This window comes from Arachis ipaensis, chromosome B02, assembly GCF_000816755.2.
Source record: "Arachis ipaensis cultivar K30076 chromosome B02, Araip1.1, whole genome shotgun sequence".
In the NCBI taxonomy this organism is placed as follows: Eukaryota; Viridiplantae; Streptophyta; class Magnoliopsida; order Fabales; family Fabaceae; genus Arachis; species Arachis ipaensis.
Window position 1 is genome coordinate 72,292,871 of NC_029786.2, and position 13,211 is coordinate 72,306,081.

The window sequence follows — 13,211 nt, forward strand, 5'->3', positions numbered from 1 at the left end:
TACATATATAAAATAAAAAATATAGAAATAATTAATTATCAAACACAATATTTTTGCCACACAAACATACAAGAAGAAGTATAAGAAAGAGGAAGAAGAAAGGAAAACACAAATTTTGGTTGTTTGTTTATAAAATTATGTGTTTATTGTCAAAGAGAAAAAAATGAAACAAAAAGTTTATAAATATGCAAAAAGTGAAAAACACAAAAATCTGTAAAGTTGGACACAAAGATTTATAAAGATAAACAAAAATTACTACATAGACAAAATATAAATATGAAACAAATTATTGTAACTTGTTTCGAACAAATCAATTTCATAAAAAAAAACTGTAAATTCTTAAACATACTAGTGAGCTTAAAATGAATAAGGATAGGGATAACAATGGGACCCATGCAACAGGGACATGCCTCCCGTCCCCATACCTCGCCCTCACCCCTGCTAAAAACCCTACCCGTCCCCACCCCCACCCCGTACCATACCTATAACGGATAACAAAGACCCCATTTTTGCCAGATATCCGGATTGCGGATATCCATGAATTTGAAAAACAAATGAATAATAGGGTTAAGTACGATTTTGGTCCTTAATGTATAGGTCAAAAAATTTTTTGTCTCTAACTTTTTTTGCATACAAAATCGTCTTTCGGACAATTATACCTTTCTCATTTTTCACCAAAATACTCAGCAACAACAATGAATCAAAAGCAAAAACAATGAAGCCATCTCTTCTTTTTTTTATCTTCATCAACAACAATGAAGCAAAAACATCTCTTCTTTTTTTTCTTCTTCAGCAACAACCATGAAGCAAAAACAAAAGCAGAATTGAAAATAGAAGAAACAGAAGCATAAGCAGAAGAAACAAAAGCATAAGCAGAATTGAAAACAAAACTAGAAGCAAAATTAGAAATAGAAATAGAAGTAGAAATGTAAGCAGAATCAAAAGCATAAAAAACAGAAGCAGAATCAGAAGTAGAAGAAATAGAAGTAGAAGAACAATCGATTAACAAAATAAGAAACAAAATCAAAATTGGAAACAATATGATTAACAAAATCAGAATTAGAAACATGTGATTAATGTAACACCCTAATTAGCCTAAGCCTTACCTCGCGTCGTAAAGCAAAGGTTAATCAAAGGTTACGATAGTTCTAAAGCTCATACATATACTATATAGAAAGAATTAATATAATCTAGAAGCCCGATGAAGGATATAGTTCAAAAACAGGATTTGAAAAGCACAAAGCATACTCACGAAGCTACAAACTTAACGCACAAGATATAGAGATGATATAACCAAAAATAAGGGTATAGTAACATAAGGATCTAGCCACGGCTTGCAGAGTTTAAGACGGCTAGCTACATACAGACCATGCAGAAAATTGGAGGTTTAAAGATAGCTTATACAAGTTTTTCTCTCAAAATAAGCCTCTAGGAAAAAGTAAATATAAAAGTGAGAGATAATACAAAATAAGCAAAACGATTCCAAAACTAATAGAGAGCCTCCACTCTGTCACCACCAGAATAACTCACCGACGTGGGTTGCAACCTGCATCTGAAAAATAACAACAGAATATGGTATGAGAACCGGAGGTTCTCAGTATGGTAATAGTGCCCAATAATGTAAGATGTAAAGATTCGGGACGCCGAAGGCAATCCTAGAACTTCACATCGCATACGGATATTCAAGCTTAAAACAGAATAAATAACGTAAACCATATACAGTAAACAGGGTTATCTAAACTTAGAGGATTTCTGACTAATGCTAAACACACCGCTGTATCCCACAGACTTCACCAACCTAACCTCCGTGCGATCCCATCGCCACCGCCTACCTTCCTCCTCAGCACTAGACAATCACAATTAATACAAGCAAGTAAATCACAAGTAATATACATGTACAGCAAGTAAAACAACTAGCAAATAAGCATATTATTCATTTAGGCAAGATATGCAATTAGGCAAAGCAAACAAAACACATAGTAGATGCACATGATGAATGCCTGTCCTATTGGTTCGTGATATCACTTGTCGGTCTATGAATGCCAACTCGACACATCCTTCCGGATGTCGCCTTTCTGCCACGTCCGAGGATATAGCGCCTTGCACGCTTTTGTTTCGAGGATATAGTGCCTGACACACTATCGTTCCGAGGATATAGTGCCTGGTGTAACATCCTCACTATCAGAAGTCACGCTTCCGGCTGCGCTACTCTGATAGCAAGAAGTATTACGACTACTTTATATACTAAATATTAAAATAGGATCCTCTGACTCAACACCGTTTCGCTAATCACTTTATAAACCGGAAATACATACTTCATCTAAAATAAAAAAGCAGGCATATATTCATATACAAGACTTCTTACATAATATTTTATAATATAATATATATATATATATATATATATATATATATATATATATATATATATATATATATAAAACATACAACTTCTATCCCTCTCACAAAATTGTAATAATAAAGACGAGGGAAGAAAATAATCTAATTAATACAACAATATATAAACCAAACGCAGTATAACTCTTCTTAGTGCTTCTTCATTCGGTTCCTGAAAAGTAGAGCTGTAGGGGGGTGAGAACCTAACCACACGGCCTCACCATGGAGTTTCAAAGTTGTCATAAGAAGATATTTAATAGGAAAACTGTTTTCAAGCTCAGTGATTATCATTACCTTATGAATCTTTTAAAAAAACCAATAGGTAATCGTTCAAAACCTTTTCAAAGAAACAATGTTTAATCTTTCAGAAATCCGAAACCTTTCCTTTCTTATAAGAAAATCTCAATCAGAAACCAACGACGCAATCAAACAACACAATCATTAATTCAGCACCAAAGTTCAATCTCAAATGTAGCACGCCAGAACAAACACAGGCAAGGCAGACAAGGAAAGCACAAGTAGGCAGCAGTTACAGCAAATAGTTCAAGTAGCAGTTACGAACAGTTTAGCAATTAGGCAAACCAAAACAAGTTCAAACTCAAGCAAAGCATACAAATGCATATGATGCATGCCTGTCCTATGGCTGATGAGGCTCATCTGTCGGTTATCCAGCCAACCCGACAAGTCTGAATTGTACTTAGACTGTCCCCCGACGTGCATCCCCAAGAGTCTATGCATAGCTTTTTCTCAAATAATCAATATTACTCAATGGGGTAACATTCCCAGGAATTTATATAGTGCCCGGTCACACACTTACGTCGTAGGGTCAACAGAGTATCGAGTCTTCAACCTGGTACACGTGGTGGCAAGCCACGGCACTTAATCCAGGGAACCTCGTATTTCAGATATTTCAAATTCATAAGCCATATAAATAATTCATTCATCATTCATCAATATCTGAGCCATTCTCAATATCATCATCATTCGTCAATCCATATCCCATTTCCAAATTCATTCAAAAATCATATTTCAAATCAATCCTCATCATCTTTTTTTCCGTTTCGTTCACTAACAATTCTCAATCCAAAACATAACTTTTTCTTTGATAAATGAAGTAATCTTAAATCATATAATGCTTAAAATTAAACCTTTTAAAATAACTATTTCAAATGAAACTTCTAATTTTATAAAATTTCGGCAGCATCTCCTCTAAAACTCGGATTCTGCCACCCTTCTCAGGTCCCATCCAAACATTTCTCAAACCTTTCCCAAACCTCAATCATTTTCCAAGATTCAGCTAGTTCCAATATCAAATTATTTTCAAAGCGAATCAGTGCCCATAATAAATCTCTTTTTAAAATCAAACAAGCTCAAATACTAAATCATTTATAAAGTCATTTATAAAGTCACTAACTCAAAATTAAACCATTTCCAAAGCCAATTCCTTTACATCATCAAAAATAGCTTCAAAACCAAGAAAAGCCATTTTTCATAATAATCAACTAAATAACCTTTCAAACTAATTTCTTTTGAGCAATCACAAACTACTCAAGCAATCAAGCAATCAGTCATTCAGTCTAGCAAACAACCTCATTTAGAAGATAATTATAATCACAGGCATATGTTCTCTCACTTTAATATCTATTTATCACAACTCTGTAATATAAATTAGATTTTAAGGAAAACTCCTACCTCGATTTAGTCAAAGCTCAGTAGTTAAACATGTCAATTCCTCTTTTATTTATTTTTAATTTTACAGCAGCAGCAGCAACCTTGTTTATTTTCAAGCAATATCAACAGCGGCATCAAGAATAGCAGCAACAACACTTTTCTGACATAAATTGGGATTTAACGCGAAATTGATATTGAGCGAAATTAGAACAAAATTAGTAATGGAATATTACGGTAAATTGAAACTGAACCAAATAATCTCACCACGAGAAACAAAGCCGCAGTGACCCTCTGAACCAAACAGGCGGCCGCTCCGGCAATTACCTCTAGTGACGGCGGCTACCAGAAGCTCCGGTGGTTTAACAACAACCTTAATTTCGACGCGCAAATACCGAAACTCGAACCTACGATACCAACATCTCAGAATCTCTAACAGATTATAATAGAACACTTATCTCAAGGGGTTTTGGAAACAAAACGCTTACCAAGAAGACAGGAGTTCCGGCGGCGGCGTGGAGCTCTGGCGCAGCGGCAAGCATAAACGGCGGCGGGTAGATCGGCGAGGGCGGCCATCCTTCCAACAGCGGCGGCAGAACGCGAACAACCTTCCTTTCCCTGCGGACTCTCTCTCTCCTCGGCTCCACCATGGATGACGGTGACTCTGGCTTGCGGTGAGGACGACGTTGGCGACCTTAACCATGGTAGCGGTGACTCCTCTCCTGCGCGCACTTTGCTCCTCCCTTGCATGGCTCTGGTTCGCGCTCCTCTTCCTCTATCAGCGACACACGACGGCGTGGACGCATCGGTGGCGGCGACGGCTTCAGCTGCGACGAGGAGCGGTGGAACAGTCCACCAGCTCCGGCGCGTCTTCCTCCTTCCCCCGGCGCTCTTTCCTCTCTTTCTCTCTGCTTTCACGGATCTCACCCTCTCTCCCCTCCTTCCCCTGTTTCCATTTTCCTTCTCTTTTTCTTTCTTATTTTTTCTGAAACTGTTTCTTTTTGGAAAAGGGGAGTGTGGCGGTGGTGGCTAGGGTTAATAGGTTTAGTTTGGGAATTTTGTTTTTGTTTTGGGTAGTTTAGGTATATTTAATAAAATTAAGGGTATAGAGTATTAATTAAAAATTTAATTTAATCTTGAAAATTATTTTAAAATATCATTTGTTGTATTAAAATACTAATTGGTTTGAAATCAAATTCTTTAATTGAATTTATAAGATAATAAGATTAATTTTCTTTATTCCTAAAATTTGAGGTATTAAATCATAAAAATATCAATTATTTGAATTAAATCACATAAAAATTCTTGTCATTCCATAACTACTAATTTTGTAATTTAAATATAAAAAATAATTCAATAATTATAAAATTAGGTAAAATTCTAATTAATTATCAAAACCTGATTTAATTTTTGATTTAATTAACTTTAATAAAATAATTTCTGAGAATAAATTTTCTAATGAATAAATGAATTGAAATTAATTCATAATAAGATTTATTTGAAAATTCTGGGTCTTACACCTGGCACACTTGCATGCTCATTCCGAGGATATAGTGCCTGGCACACTCTTGCGGCAGAAAAGCAAAACAACAATATCTATTTCATCATAAATACTTCCAAGGATATAGTGCCTGCCACACTATCCACATCCAACAGGTCCATTGACCTTAAATCATCACCAGTCACCAATAGTTCTCATCTCAATCCACTTTCATTTATCAATTCTCAACATTTCAAGGATATAGTGCCTGGCACACTTTCCACATTCAACAAGATCATCATTCCTCTTTGAGTCCTCAACTCATCATAACCATTATCATTTCCATTAACATCCTTAAACATTCATATTTCTCAAGTTCATCAGTTCCTCAATTCGTTGTCAGTAATCACCAAATTCACTACTCATCATTCTCTCTCAACCAAACTCATCCTCAATACACCAGAACCTAAGCCTCCGTTTGCTAACTTTTCAAGTAAAACCCAAATTAAATCTCCTAGGGCATTTCCCATGCTTTGATACCCGAAAATAAGTTTAAAAGTCTTAAATAGGTGTCACAGAAGTTTACAAACTTGTTGGAAAGGTGAAATAGTTGAAAACAAAGTTTAAGTTTGAAAAACAGGGCGTGTGCGTGCGCACGCCCAAGAGGGTATTTAAACATGTGCGTACGCATAGGGGTGTGCGTACGCACAGGTACAAATTTTCATAATTCTGTTCGCTCGCACAAGCTGTGCTAGCGCCCCCAACAGACTGCCTTTTCCAACTTGTGCGTGCACACAGGTTGTAATTCTTCATTGGTTATGTGCGCGCACAAGCTGTGCTAGCGCTCTAAACAGGAAACCTTCCCCTGCCTGTGCGTACGAACAGGGCTGTGCATTCGCACAGGTTTAAATTTTTGCAGGGGTGTGCGTGCGCACATACCAAAAATCACAAAATTCTGCAACTTTGCAAAATTTCAGATTTTGACACCAACTTTGAATTATCATAACTTCCTTTACAAAAATCTAAATTTTACAAACTTTGTATCAATTTGAAGGGTTCTCAATGGACTTTAATTCTAAACAAATCTCAATAAATTTTGAAAACTGAGACACAAGTTATGATCCGTCAAAATTCATCAAAAAATCCTTTTTACCAAAAGTCTCAAAACCTTAATTTTACCAAAACTCCCAATCCAAAACCAAACCAAAACAACATAAAATTCGATACCATTTCTCTCCCAACTCAACCAACCATAATACCTCAATTACACCATTCAACACCATCAAAACACTTAATCATCAACATCCAAAACCATCATAAACACTCATAATCATCATCAACCAACAACAATAACATCAACAACCACTACTTCTTCATCAATTTCAAGAATCATCACCAAACCATATCTAACATTACCCAAATTCATCAAGTGTTTACTCCTCACATTATGCTCATAAAACTAACATCCTTCACCAATTGTCATCAAAAATCAATATTCATACTCCTCATCAACTAACCTCAACATTATCAATCATTATCAACATTCATATTACCACAATCAACATACGCCTCACCAACATCAACCAATATCATAATATATCATTAACACCAATAACCCTCATCAACAACAATTAATCTCACATTCCTCATCAACCTTCATAATCATTAAAATACCAATAATCATCATCAATCATATAATCATTATTATTATCATTCCAACTCCTTCCACACAACACCACTACAACATCAATAAATTCACATCAACAAAACCAATCATTAATTTTCTCATCAACATCAAAAATCAAACTCTAACATACACAACTCATAAAATCTTCATCGCAAATTCACATGCCACATACATAATTCAATCCACCATTTATTTAATTCAATCCTATCTTAAGGTCAACTAGCCTAAGTGTCCAGAAACATTACATATTACATAAAAGAAACCGAAACCATACCTTGGCCGATTTCTAAACGCACCAAACACCAAAATGAAGCCACCAAGCTTGATTCAAAGCCTCAACCAACTCCAACAAACACCCAAAACTCAATCTAACATCATATATATATATATATCAAAATCAAAACCTAAGATACACAAAACAACTAAACACAAGGGTTTAGTGAAACCTTACCTTATCCAACGAGATTAAGGGTAAAATCCAACAATTACCCACTACAAGAGATCACGTAAACAAGCAAAATCACAAAATCCACTCAAAAACCAAACCCCAAAAAATGCAGAAGTTAGGGCACGAAACTGGGGAGTTAATTTCGATATCTTACCAAATTTTCTTAGATAGAAAGGAAGAGCTCGTTGAGAGATTCACGTGGCCACAAACGGCTCGTTAATCGGAGTTCCGTAGCTCAAGTTATGGCTCCCGGAAGGTGGAGGTGAATAGTGAAATCACCTCTTCTCCTTTCTTCTTCTCAAACCGCGCCCCTCTCTCTCTCTTTGGATTGGAAAATGAGCTCAATGCTCATTAAAAAGGTACTTTTATATGTCGGGCTTGGGCCCAACTTAGGTCCGGTCCAACCGCATGGCGTTTTTAGTTCGCTTGGCCCACTTTGGGCCAAATATTTTAAGATTAGTGCCTAGTTTCAATTCTAAATTATTTTTGCCTTTTCAAAACAACAAATTAATTTTCCAAAATCTTATTTTCCAAAATACACGATACTGGACAGACTAGAGCCGGTACTGCCGGCTTAAGCGCCAGTACGCATTTTTACATAAACTTTTCGAAGAAGATACATTTTCCAACTCAGTAAAATTCATTGAAACAAAATTTCACCTTTATATTTTCAAATTAAAACTTCTAGATTTTGAATCTATTCCGAACACTAAAATTATTTTATTAAAACGGTTTTACGTTAAAAACTCCGGTTCTTACAATTAACAATCTGATTAACAAAATAAAAGACAGAAGCAAAATTGGAACCCTAGGAAGGATAGGTTTTCCAATCTGATTAACTAAAGTTCTATTGCACCTTCAGCACGGTCTTTCAACAATTGGAGGGAGAGAGAGATTGGTACCATTGGAATCAAAGATGCTTAAGAGTAAGAGCAAGTCCCCGTTAGAAGACCTTGCGAAAACCGCCGGTGGTGGTGATAGAGAAGACCTGGCAGAGGATGCCGTCGTTGCGGCGGCAATAGCGTAAGAGGGTGAAAGCGCGGTCGAGGATAACTTCGGTGACGATGCGACGTTCGTTGAGGGACTGGGCAGTGGCGACGCGGATGATGGAGCAGAGGTTGTCGCAGAGGAGCTGAGTTCGGCGCAGTCGCAGTGGCTCTCTCTTCCTCTAGTTCTGATTTCTGACGGCAACGGCGGCTCCAAGCCTCACCGACGCCGACCCTTTTCCCCTTTTCCTTTCTTTCCCTTCTTCTTCCCTTCCCCTCCTCCTTCTTCTTCCCTCCCCCTCGCGATTCCCTTTCCACTCATCCGTTCTCTTTTTTTTTTCCTTTTTTTAATTTATAATTTTTTGGTTAGGAGTAATTTGATAATAAAAATTAAAATTTTGGTAAAAAGGACAATTTTAAAATTAAGTATAAACTTAGGGATGATTTTATATGCAAAAAATGATTGGGAACAAAAAAAATTTTCGACCTATATCTTAGAGACCAAAATTGTAGTTAACCCTAAATAATACCTATAACTAAAAAATTCCTAACAAACTAGAAGGAGACCTGTGTATCACAAACAGCAACAGAAATTTCCTAAAAATAAAATTTGCGGTGGTAAATAATAAAAATAATAATAGGAAATTTTTGCAAGAGATCAAAGTAAACCAGAAAAAAAATTCTCACTGAGTTACTCCATTACAATACAATAGAATTCTTACAAATTTTTGTGCATAAAGTTAACGAAATTAGTTAATGAAATTTGAAGAGATCAATAAACATATGGTTAGAAATAAAATATAACTTGATGTCATAAAATTTGTACTCAGTACATCATATCAAAACTCAAACATTCCTAAATACCGAAAAAAAAAAAAACACTCAAAGAAAACTAATTAGAGAGAGGGACTTAAAGGACCTACTAGAAAGAATGATGTGGCAGCAACAATGAGGGTGCAAGAGGCAGCAATGACGATTAGCGAAGAAGGAGAATGCCAACTAGAAGCGATGATTGTAATATCCTACTGCGCAGAATTTTATGCTTAAGTCGTAAATCAATGGTAGTAAGGCATTATGACTCTAAGAAGAGAAAATATACATATAGATATAGAAAAATAATATCATAAGTAGGATTCCGTGAAAAAAAAATTAAACATAAAAAACTGTTAATCACACACAAACGCATTAAAGAGGTAAAAATGCCAGATACAAAATTAGAAGATATCATAAGTTAACTGAAAATATATAATAACATATATACAGAATAGTTACTAGTCTCAACCCACGAAAGAAGGCAGGCTAAAATAATATAACATTAGAAAAATACATAACATAAACCTATCTCTCTAAAAAAAAAACCTCTAAGAGGAACTAAAGTTATACAACAATACATTTTCAAAAGGGGAGAGATCTATAAAACCAAAATACATCTCAAAAGAATCCTCTTCACTTCTTCATAAGAAATCCCGTACTCTCAACAAGATGCATTACGTTCTATATCTAAAAAATAACAAATCCACGACGGGTGAGAACACGAAAGTTCCCAGTAGAGTAACAATTCCGAATAAAAACTACATAAAAAAATATAAACCTACTAGACAATCTTGACCTTCAACTCCACAGGAATCCAAGCCTAAAGTCTTAACTAATTCATATAGGATTAATTTGCTAAATTAAACGTACTCGAAACTACAACCAATCTTATTCATTCCCCATAGTCATCATCACCATTAATTCCAAATATAATTAATGAAATCAAATACAATTAATAATCCATCAGTTCTATCAATTACCTCAAGTATAACATCTCGTTACTCTAAGCCTTACTTCTAGTCGTAAAGTAAAGGGTAATAAAGTATCATGATAGTTCTAAAGCTTATAATATATAATATATAATCAAGAATTTATATAACTAGAAACCCAATAAAGGAGTAAAGCTCAAAGTCACATAAAGCAAAATTACAAAATGCAAAGCGTTCACACACGATAACTAAACGTGTAGGTATGATCAAAACAAGACATGATATATATATATATATATAAAAGTACGATATACAAAAGTGAACTAGTCACAGTCTGCGGAGTTTAGGGCAGCTAGTCAAACTGAATACAATAGAGTTTTTGAAGTTTAAAACAGCTTATACAGCTTATCTCTCAAATCAAGCCTCTAAAGCCATAAAGTCTAAAACAGAAAGGTGAGAGAAAGTACTAAAAGTAAAAGAACTACTGTTGTTGTTGGCGATGCCTCTAAAGAAATAAAAGAAAAGAGAACGGAACTTATATATATAAAACACTAATGCCACGTTAACGTTTTTTTTATACATATAAAACACCTACCCATCGTTGTCTCGGCTGTGCTACCGGAGGCTCTGGAGAAGTCGGAATAGGAGAGCACTCATCTTGGGGTGGGCTTACTACATCCCTTATTCCTTAATCATCATCATTCTTTATTAACACTTCATCATCATTCTTTATTTCTTCATTTCATTCAAACGAACCAAGGAAAGAAAGAAAAGAAATAAAGAGCCGTGAGTGAGAGAGAATGAGAAGCCATGGCACCATAAACTTTCGGCGTTCGATTTGTTGATCTGTAATTTCAATAAAAAATCTAATTCAATAAAATTGTTTGTATCTTTTTTCTCTACACGTTGGCATTACTTTTGTTCGGTAGAGGTTAACAGTGATGTAGCTCATCTTCTCCTTGAGTTTAGCTAATTGGAGTTCTAAGAGGTACAGACGATTTCTGACGTTTTCTTCTTCGGCAGCTCAGTCAAAAAACTTCTCCAGAGTTTCGAGTATTTTGATTTCATACGGAAGTATGGTTTGGTAATTTTATAATAATTAATGTGAATTTGATAAGTGAATGTTGGTTTGATTGATTATTGTTTGAGTTTGATTAAGTTTATGTTAAAATTTTGTTGAATTATTGTTGTTGCTTGTAAATTTTGGTTCGACCATAAAGAACAGGCCAGCTGGGGTTATTTTGAGTGAATTTTGGGGCTGGTTTATGTGAAAATACTAAAAAATATTGATGAAGTCTGATGGCCGAGAGATTAAATTAAAAGTTATGAAAAGTCGATAACCATAAAGCTCGAAAATGGACTTAAAAATGAAGCAAAAACTTGAAGAGTTTTGGGAATGGGATTCGGTCCTTCGGTAAAGCTATAATTATGGAAACAAAATTTATATTTGAGATTGAAATAGTAATTTAATAAAAATCGAAGTTAGTTTTGTAATTATATACATTTTGGAGTATTTTAGGTAATAATTAAGAAGTTCAAGGATAAAATGGGTATTTTATAAAAGATACAAGGGTATTTTAGTAATTATTCTATATGTAAGAGTATTTTAATAAATTATAAAATATGTTAGAGTAAAAAGATAAATATTTTAGAAAGCTCAAAGATTTAGAATAATTTATAAAAGCTTAATAATAAAGCTTAAGTTATAAGTTTTGAATAATAAAAAAAATTATTATTAATGTTATTAATTTATTAAGATTATTATCAATGTATTTTTGAAATATATTATATATTAGTAATTTGTACTATAATAGAATAGAAGAGTTAAACAGTAACCTACTTAAAAGCTGTAGAAAAACGAACCTACGTTGAGAACTTTATGATTCACTCTTCATAAAACATCTAGGAAGAGATGAGGGAAGAGTGTGAAGATAATTTATGGTATTAAAACAAGAAAAAGAAAAGAAGAAGAAAAGAAAAGATTAAAAGAATCTAAAGAACCTTTGTCATAAGAGAGCAGAGAGTGGGAATAAAAGAATGTATTAACCAAAGAGATCCCTGCCATAGGAGGCAGAGCATAAAAAAGAAAAGAAAGAAAGAACGAAAAGAAAAAGAGGTAAGCAAAGATATTATTTGGCACTGAGAACGAGCTGAGATGATTGCTTACCTGCTGAAAACGAGCAGAGATATGGTGGTGAGTCCATCGAAATTTGCTTTCCAGAGATACATCAACCTATCTAGGGGATGGTCGCACCTGTAAGACGAAGGTTGCTTACAGAGGTTATCAATACGAAGACGACGACGAACGCAAGGCAGTGGTGGCTGCTCCTCCCCTGCGTGTGCCTCTACTCCCCAACGGCGGCCAAGGCAACGTAACGGCGTGACCCACCAACTCCGACGCCCTCCCACCGGCGCTCCCTCACCCTCGGATCTCCCTCTCTTTCTCCCTCTTTCCTTCTTTCTTTCTTTCATTCTTTTTCCAACAGCAGCTGCTGTGTTGTGTGTATGTGTATTACTGAAGGAGAAAGGGTGGCTAGGGTTTCTTTTGGGGTAAAGGAAAAAATGTGTGCTAATTAGGGTTAGGGTTTCAATTTGAAAATTTTTGGTTTAATCTGAAAACTAATTGAATCCTTAAAATTACTTTAAAAAATATTATTTGTTGTATCAAATACTACTTGATTTTCATTCACATACTCTAATTGAAAATATAATACAATATAATTAATTTTCTCTATTAACAAAACTTAAAGTATTTAATTATATAAAAATATTATCATATAAAAATCTTATCATTTTACAACTA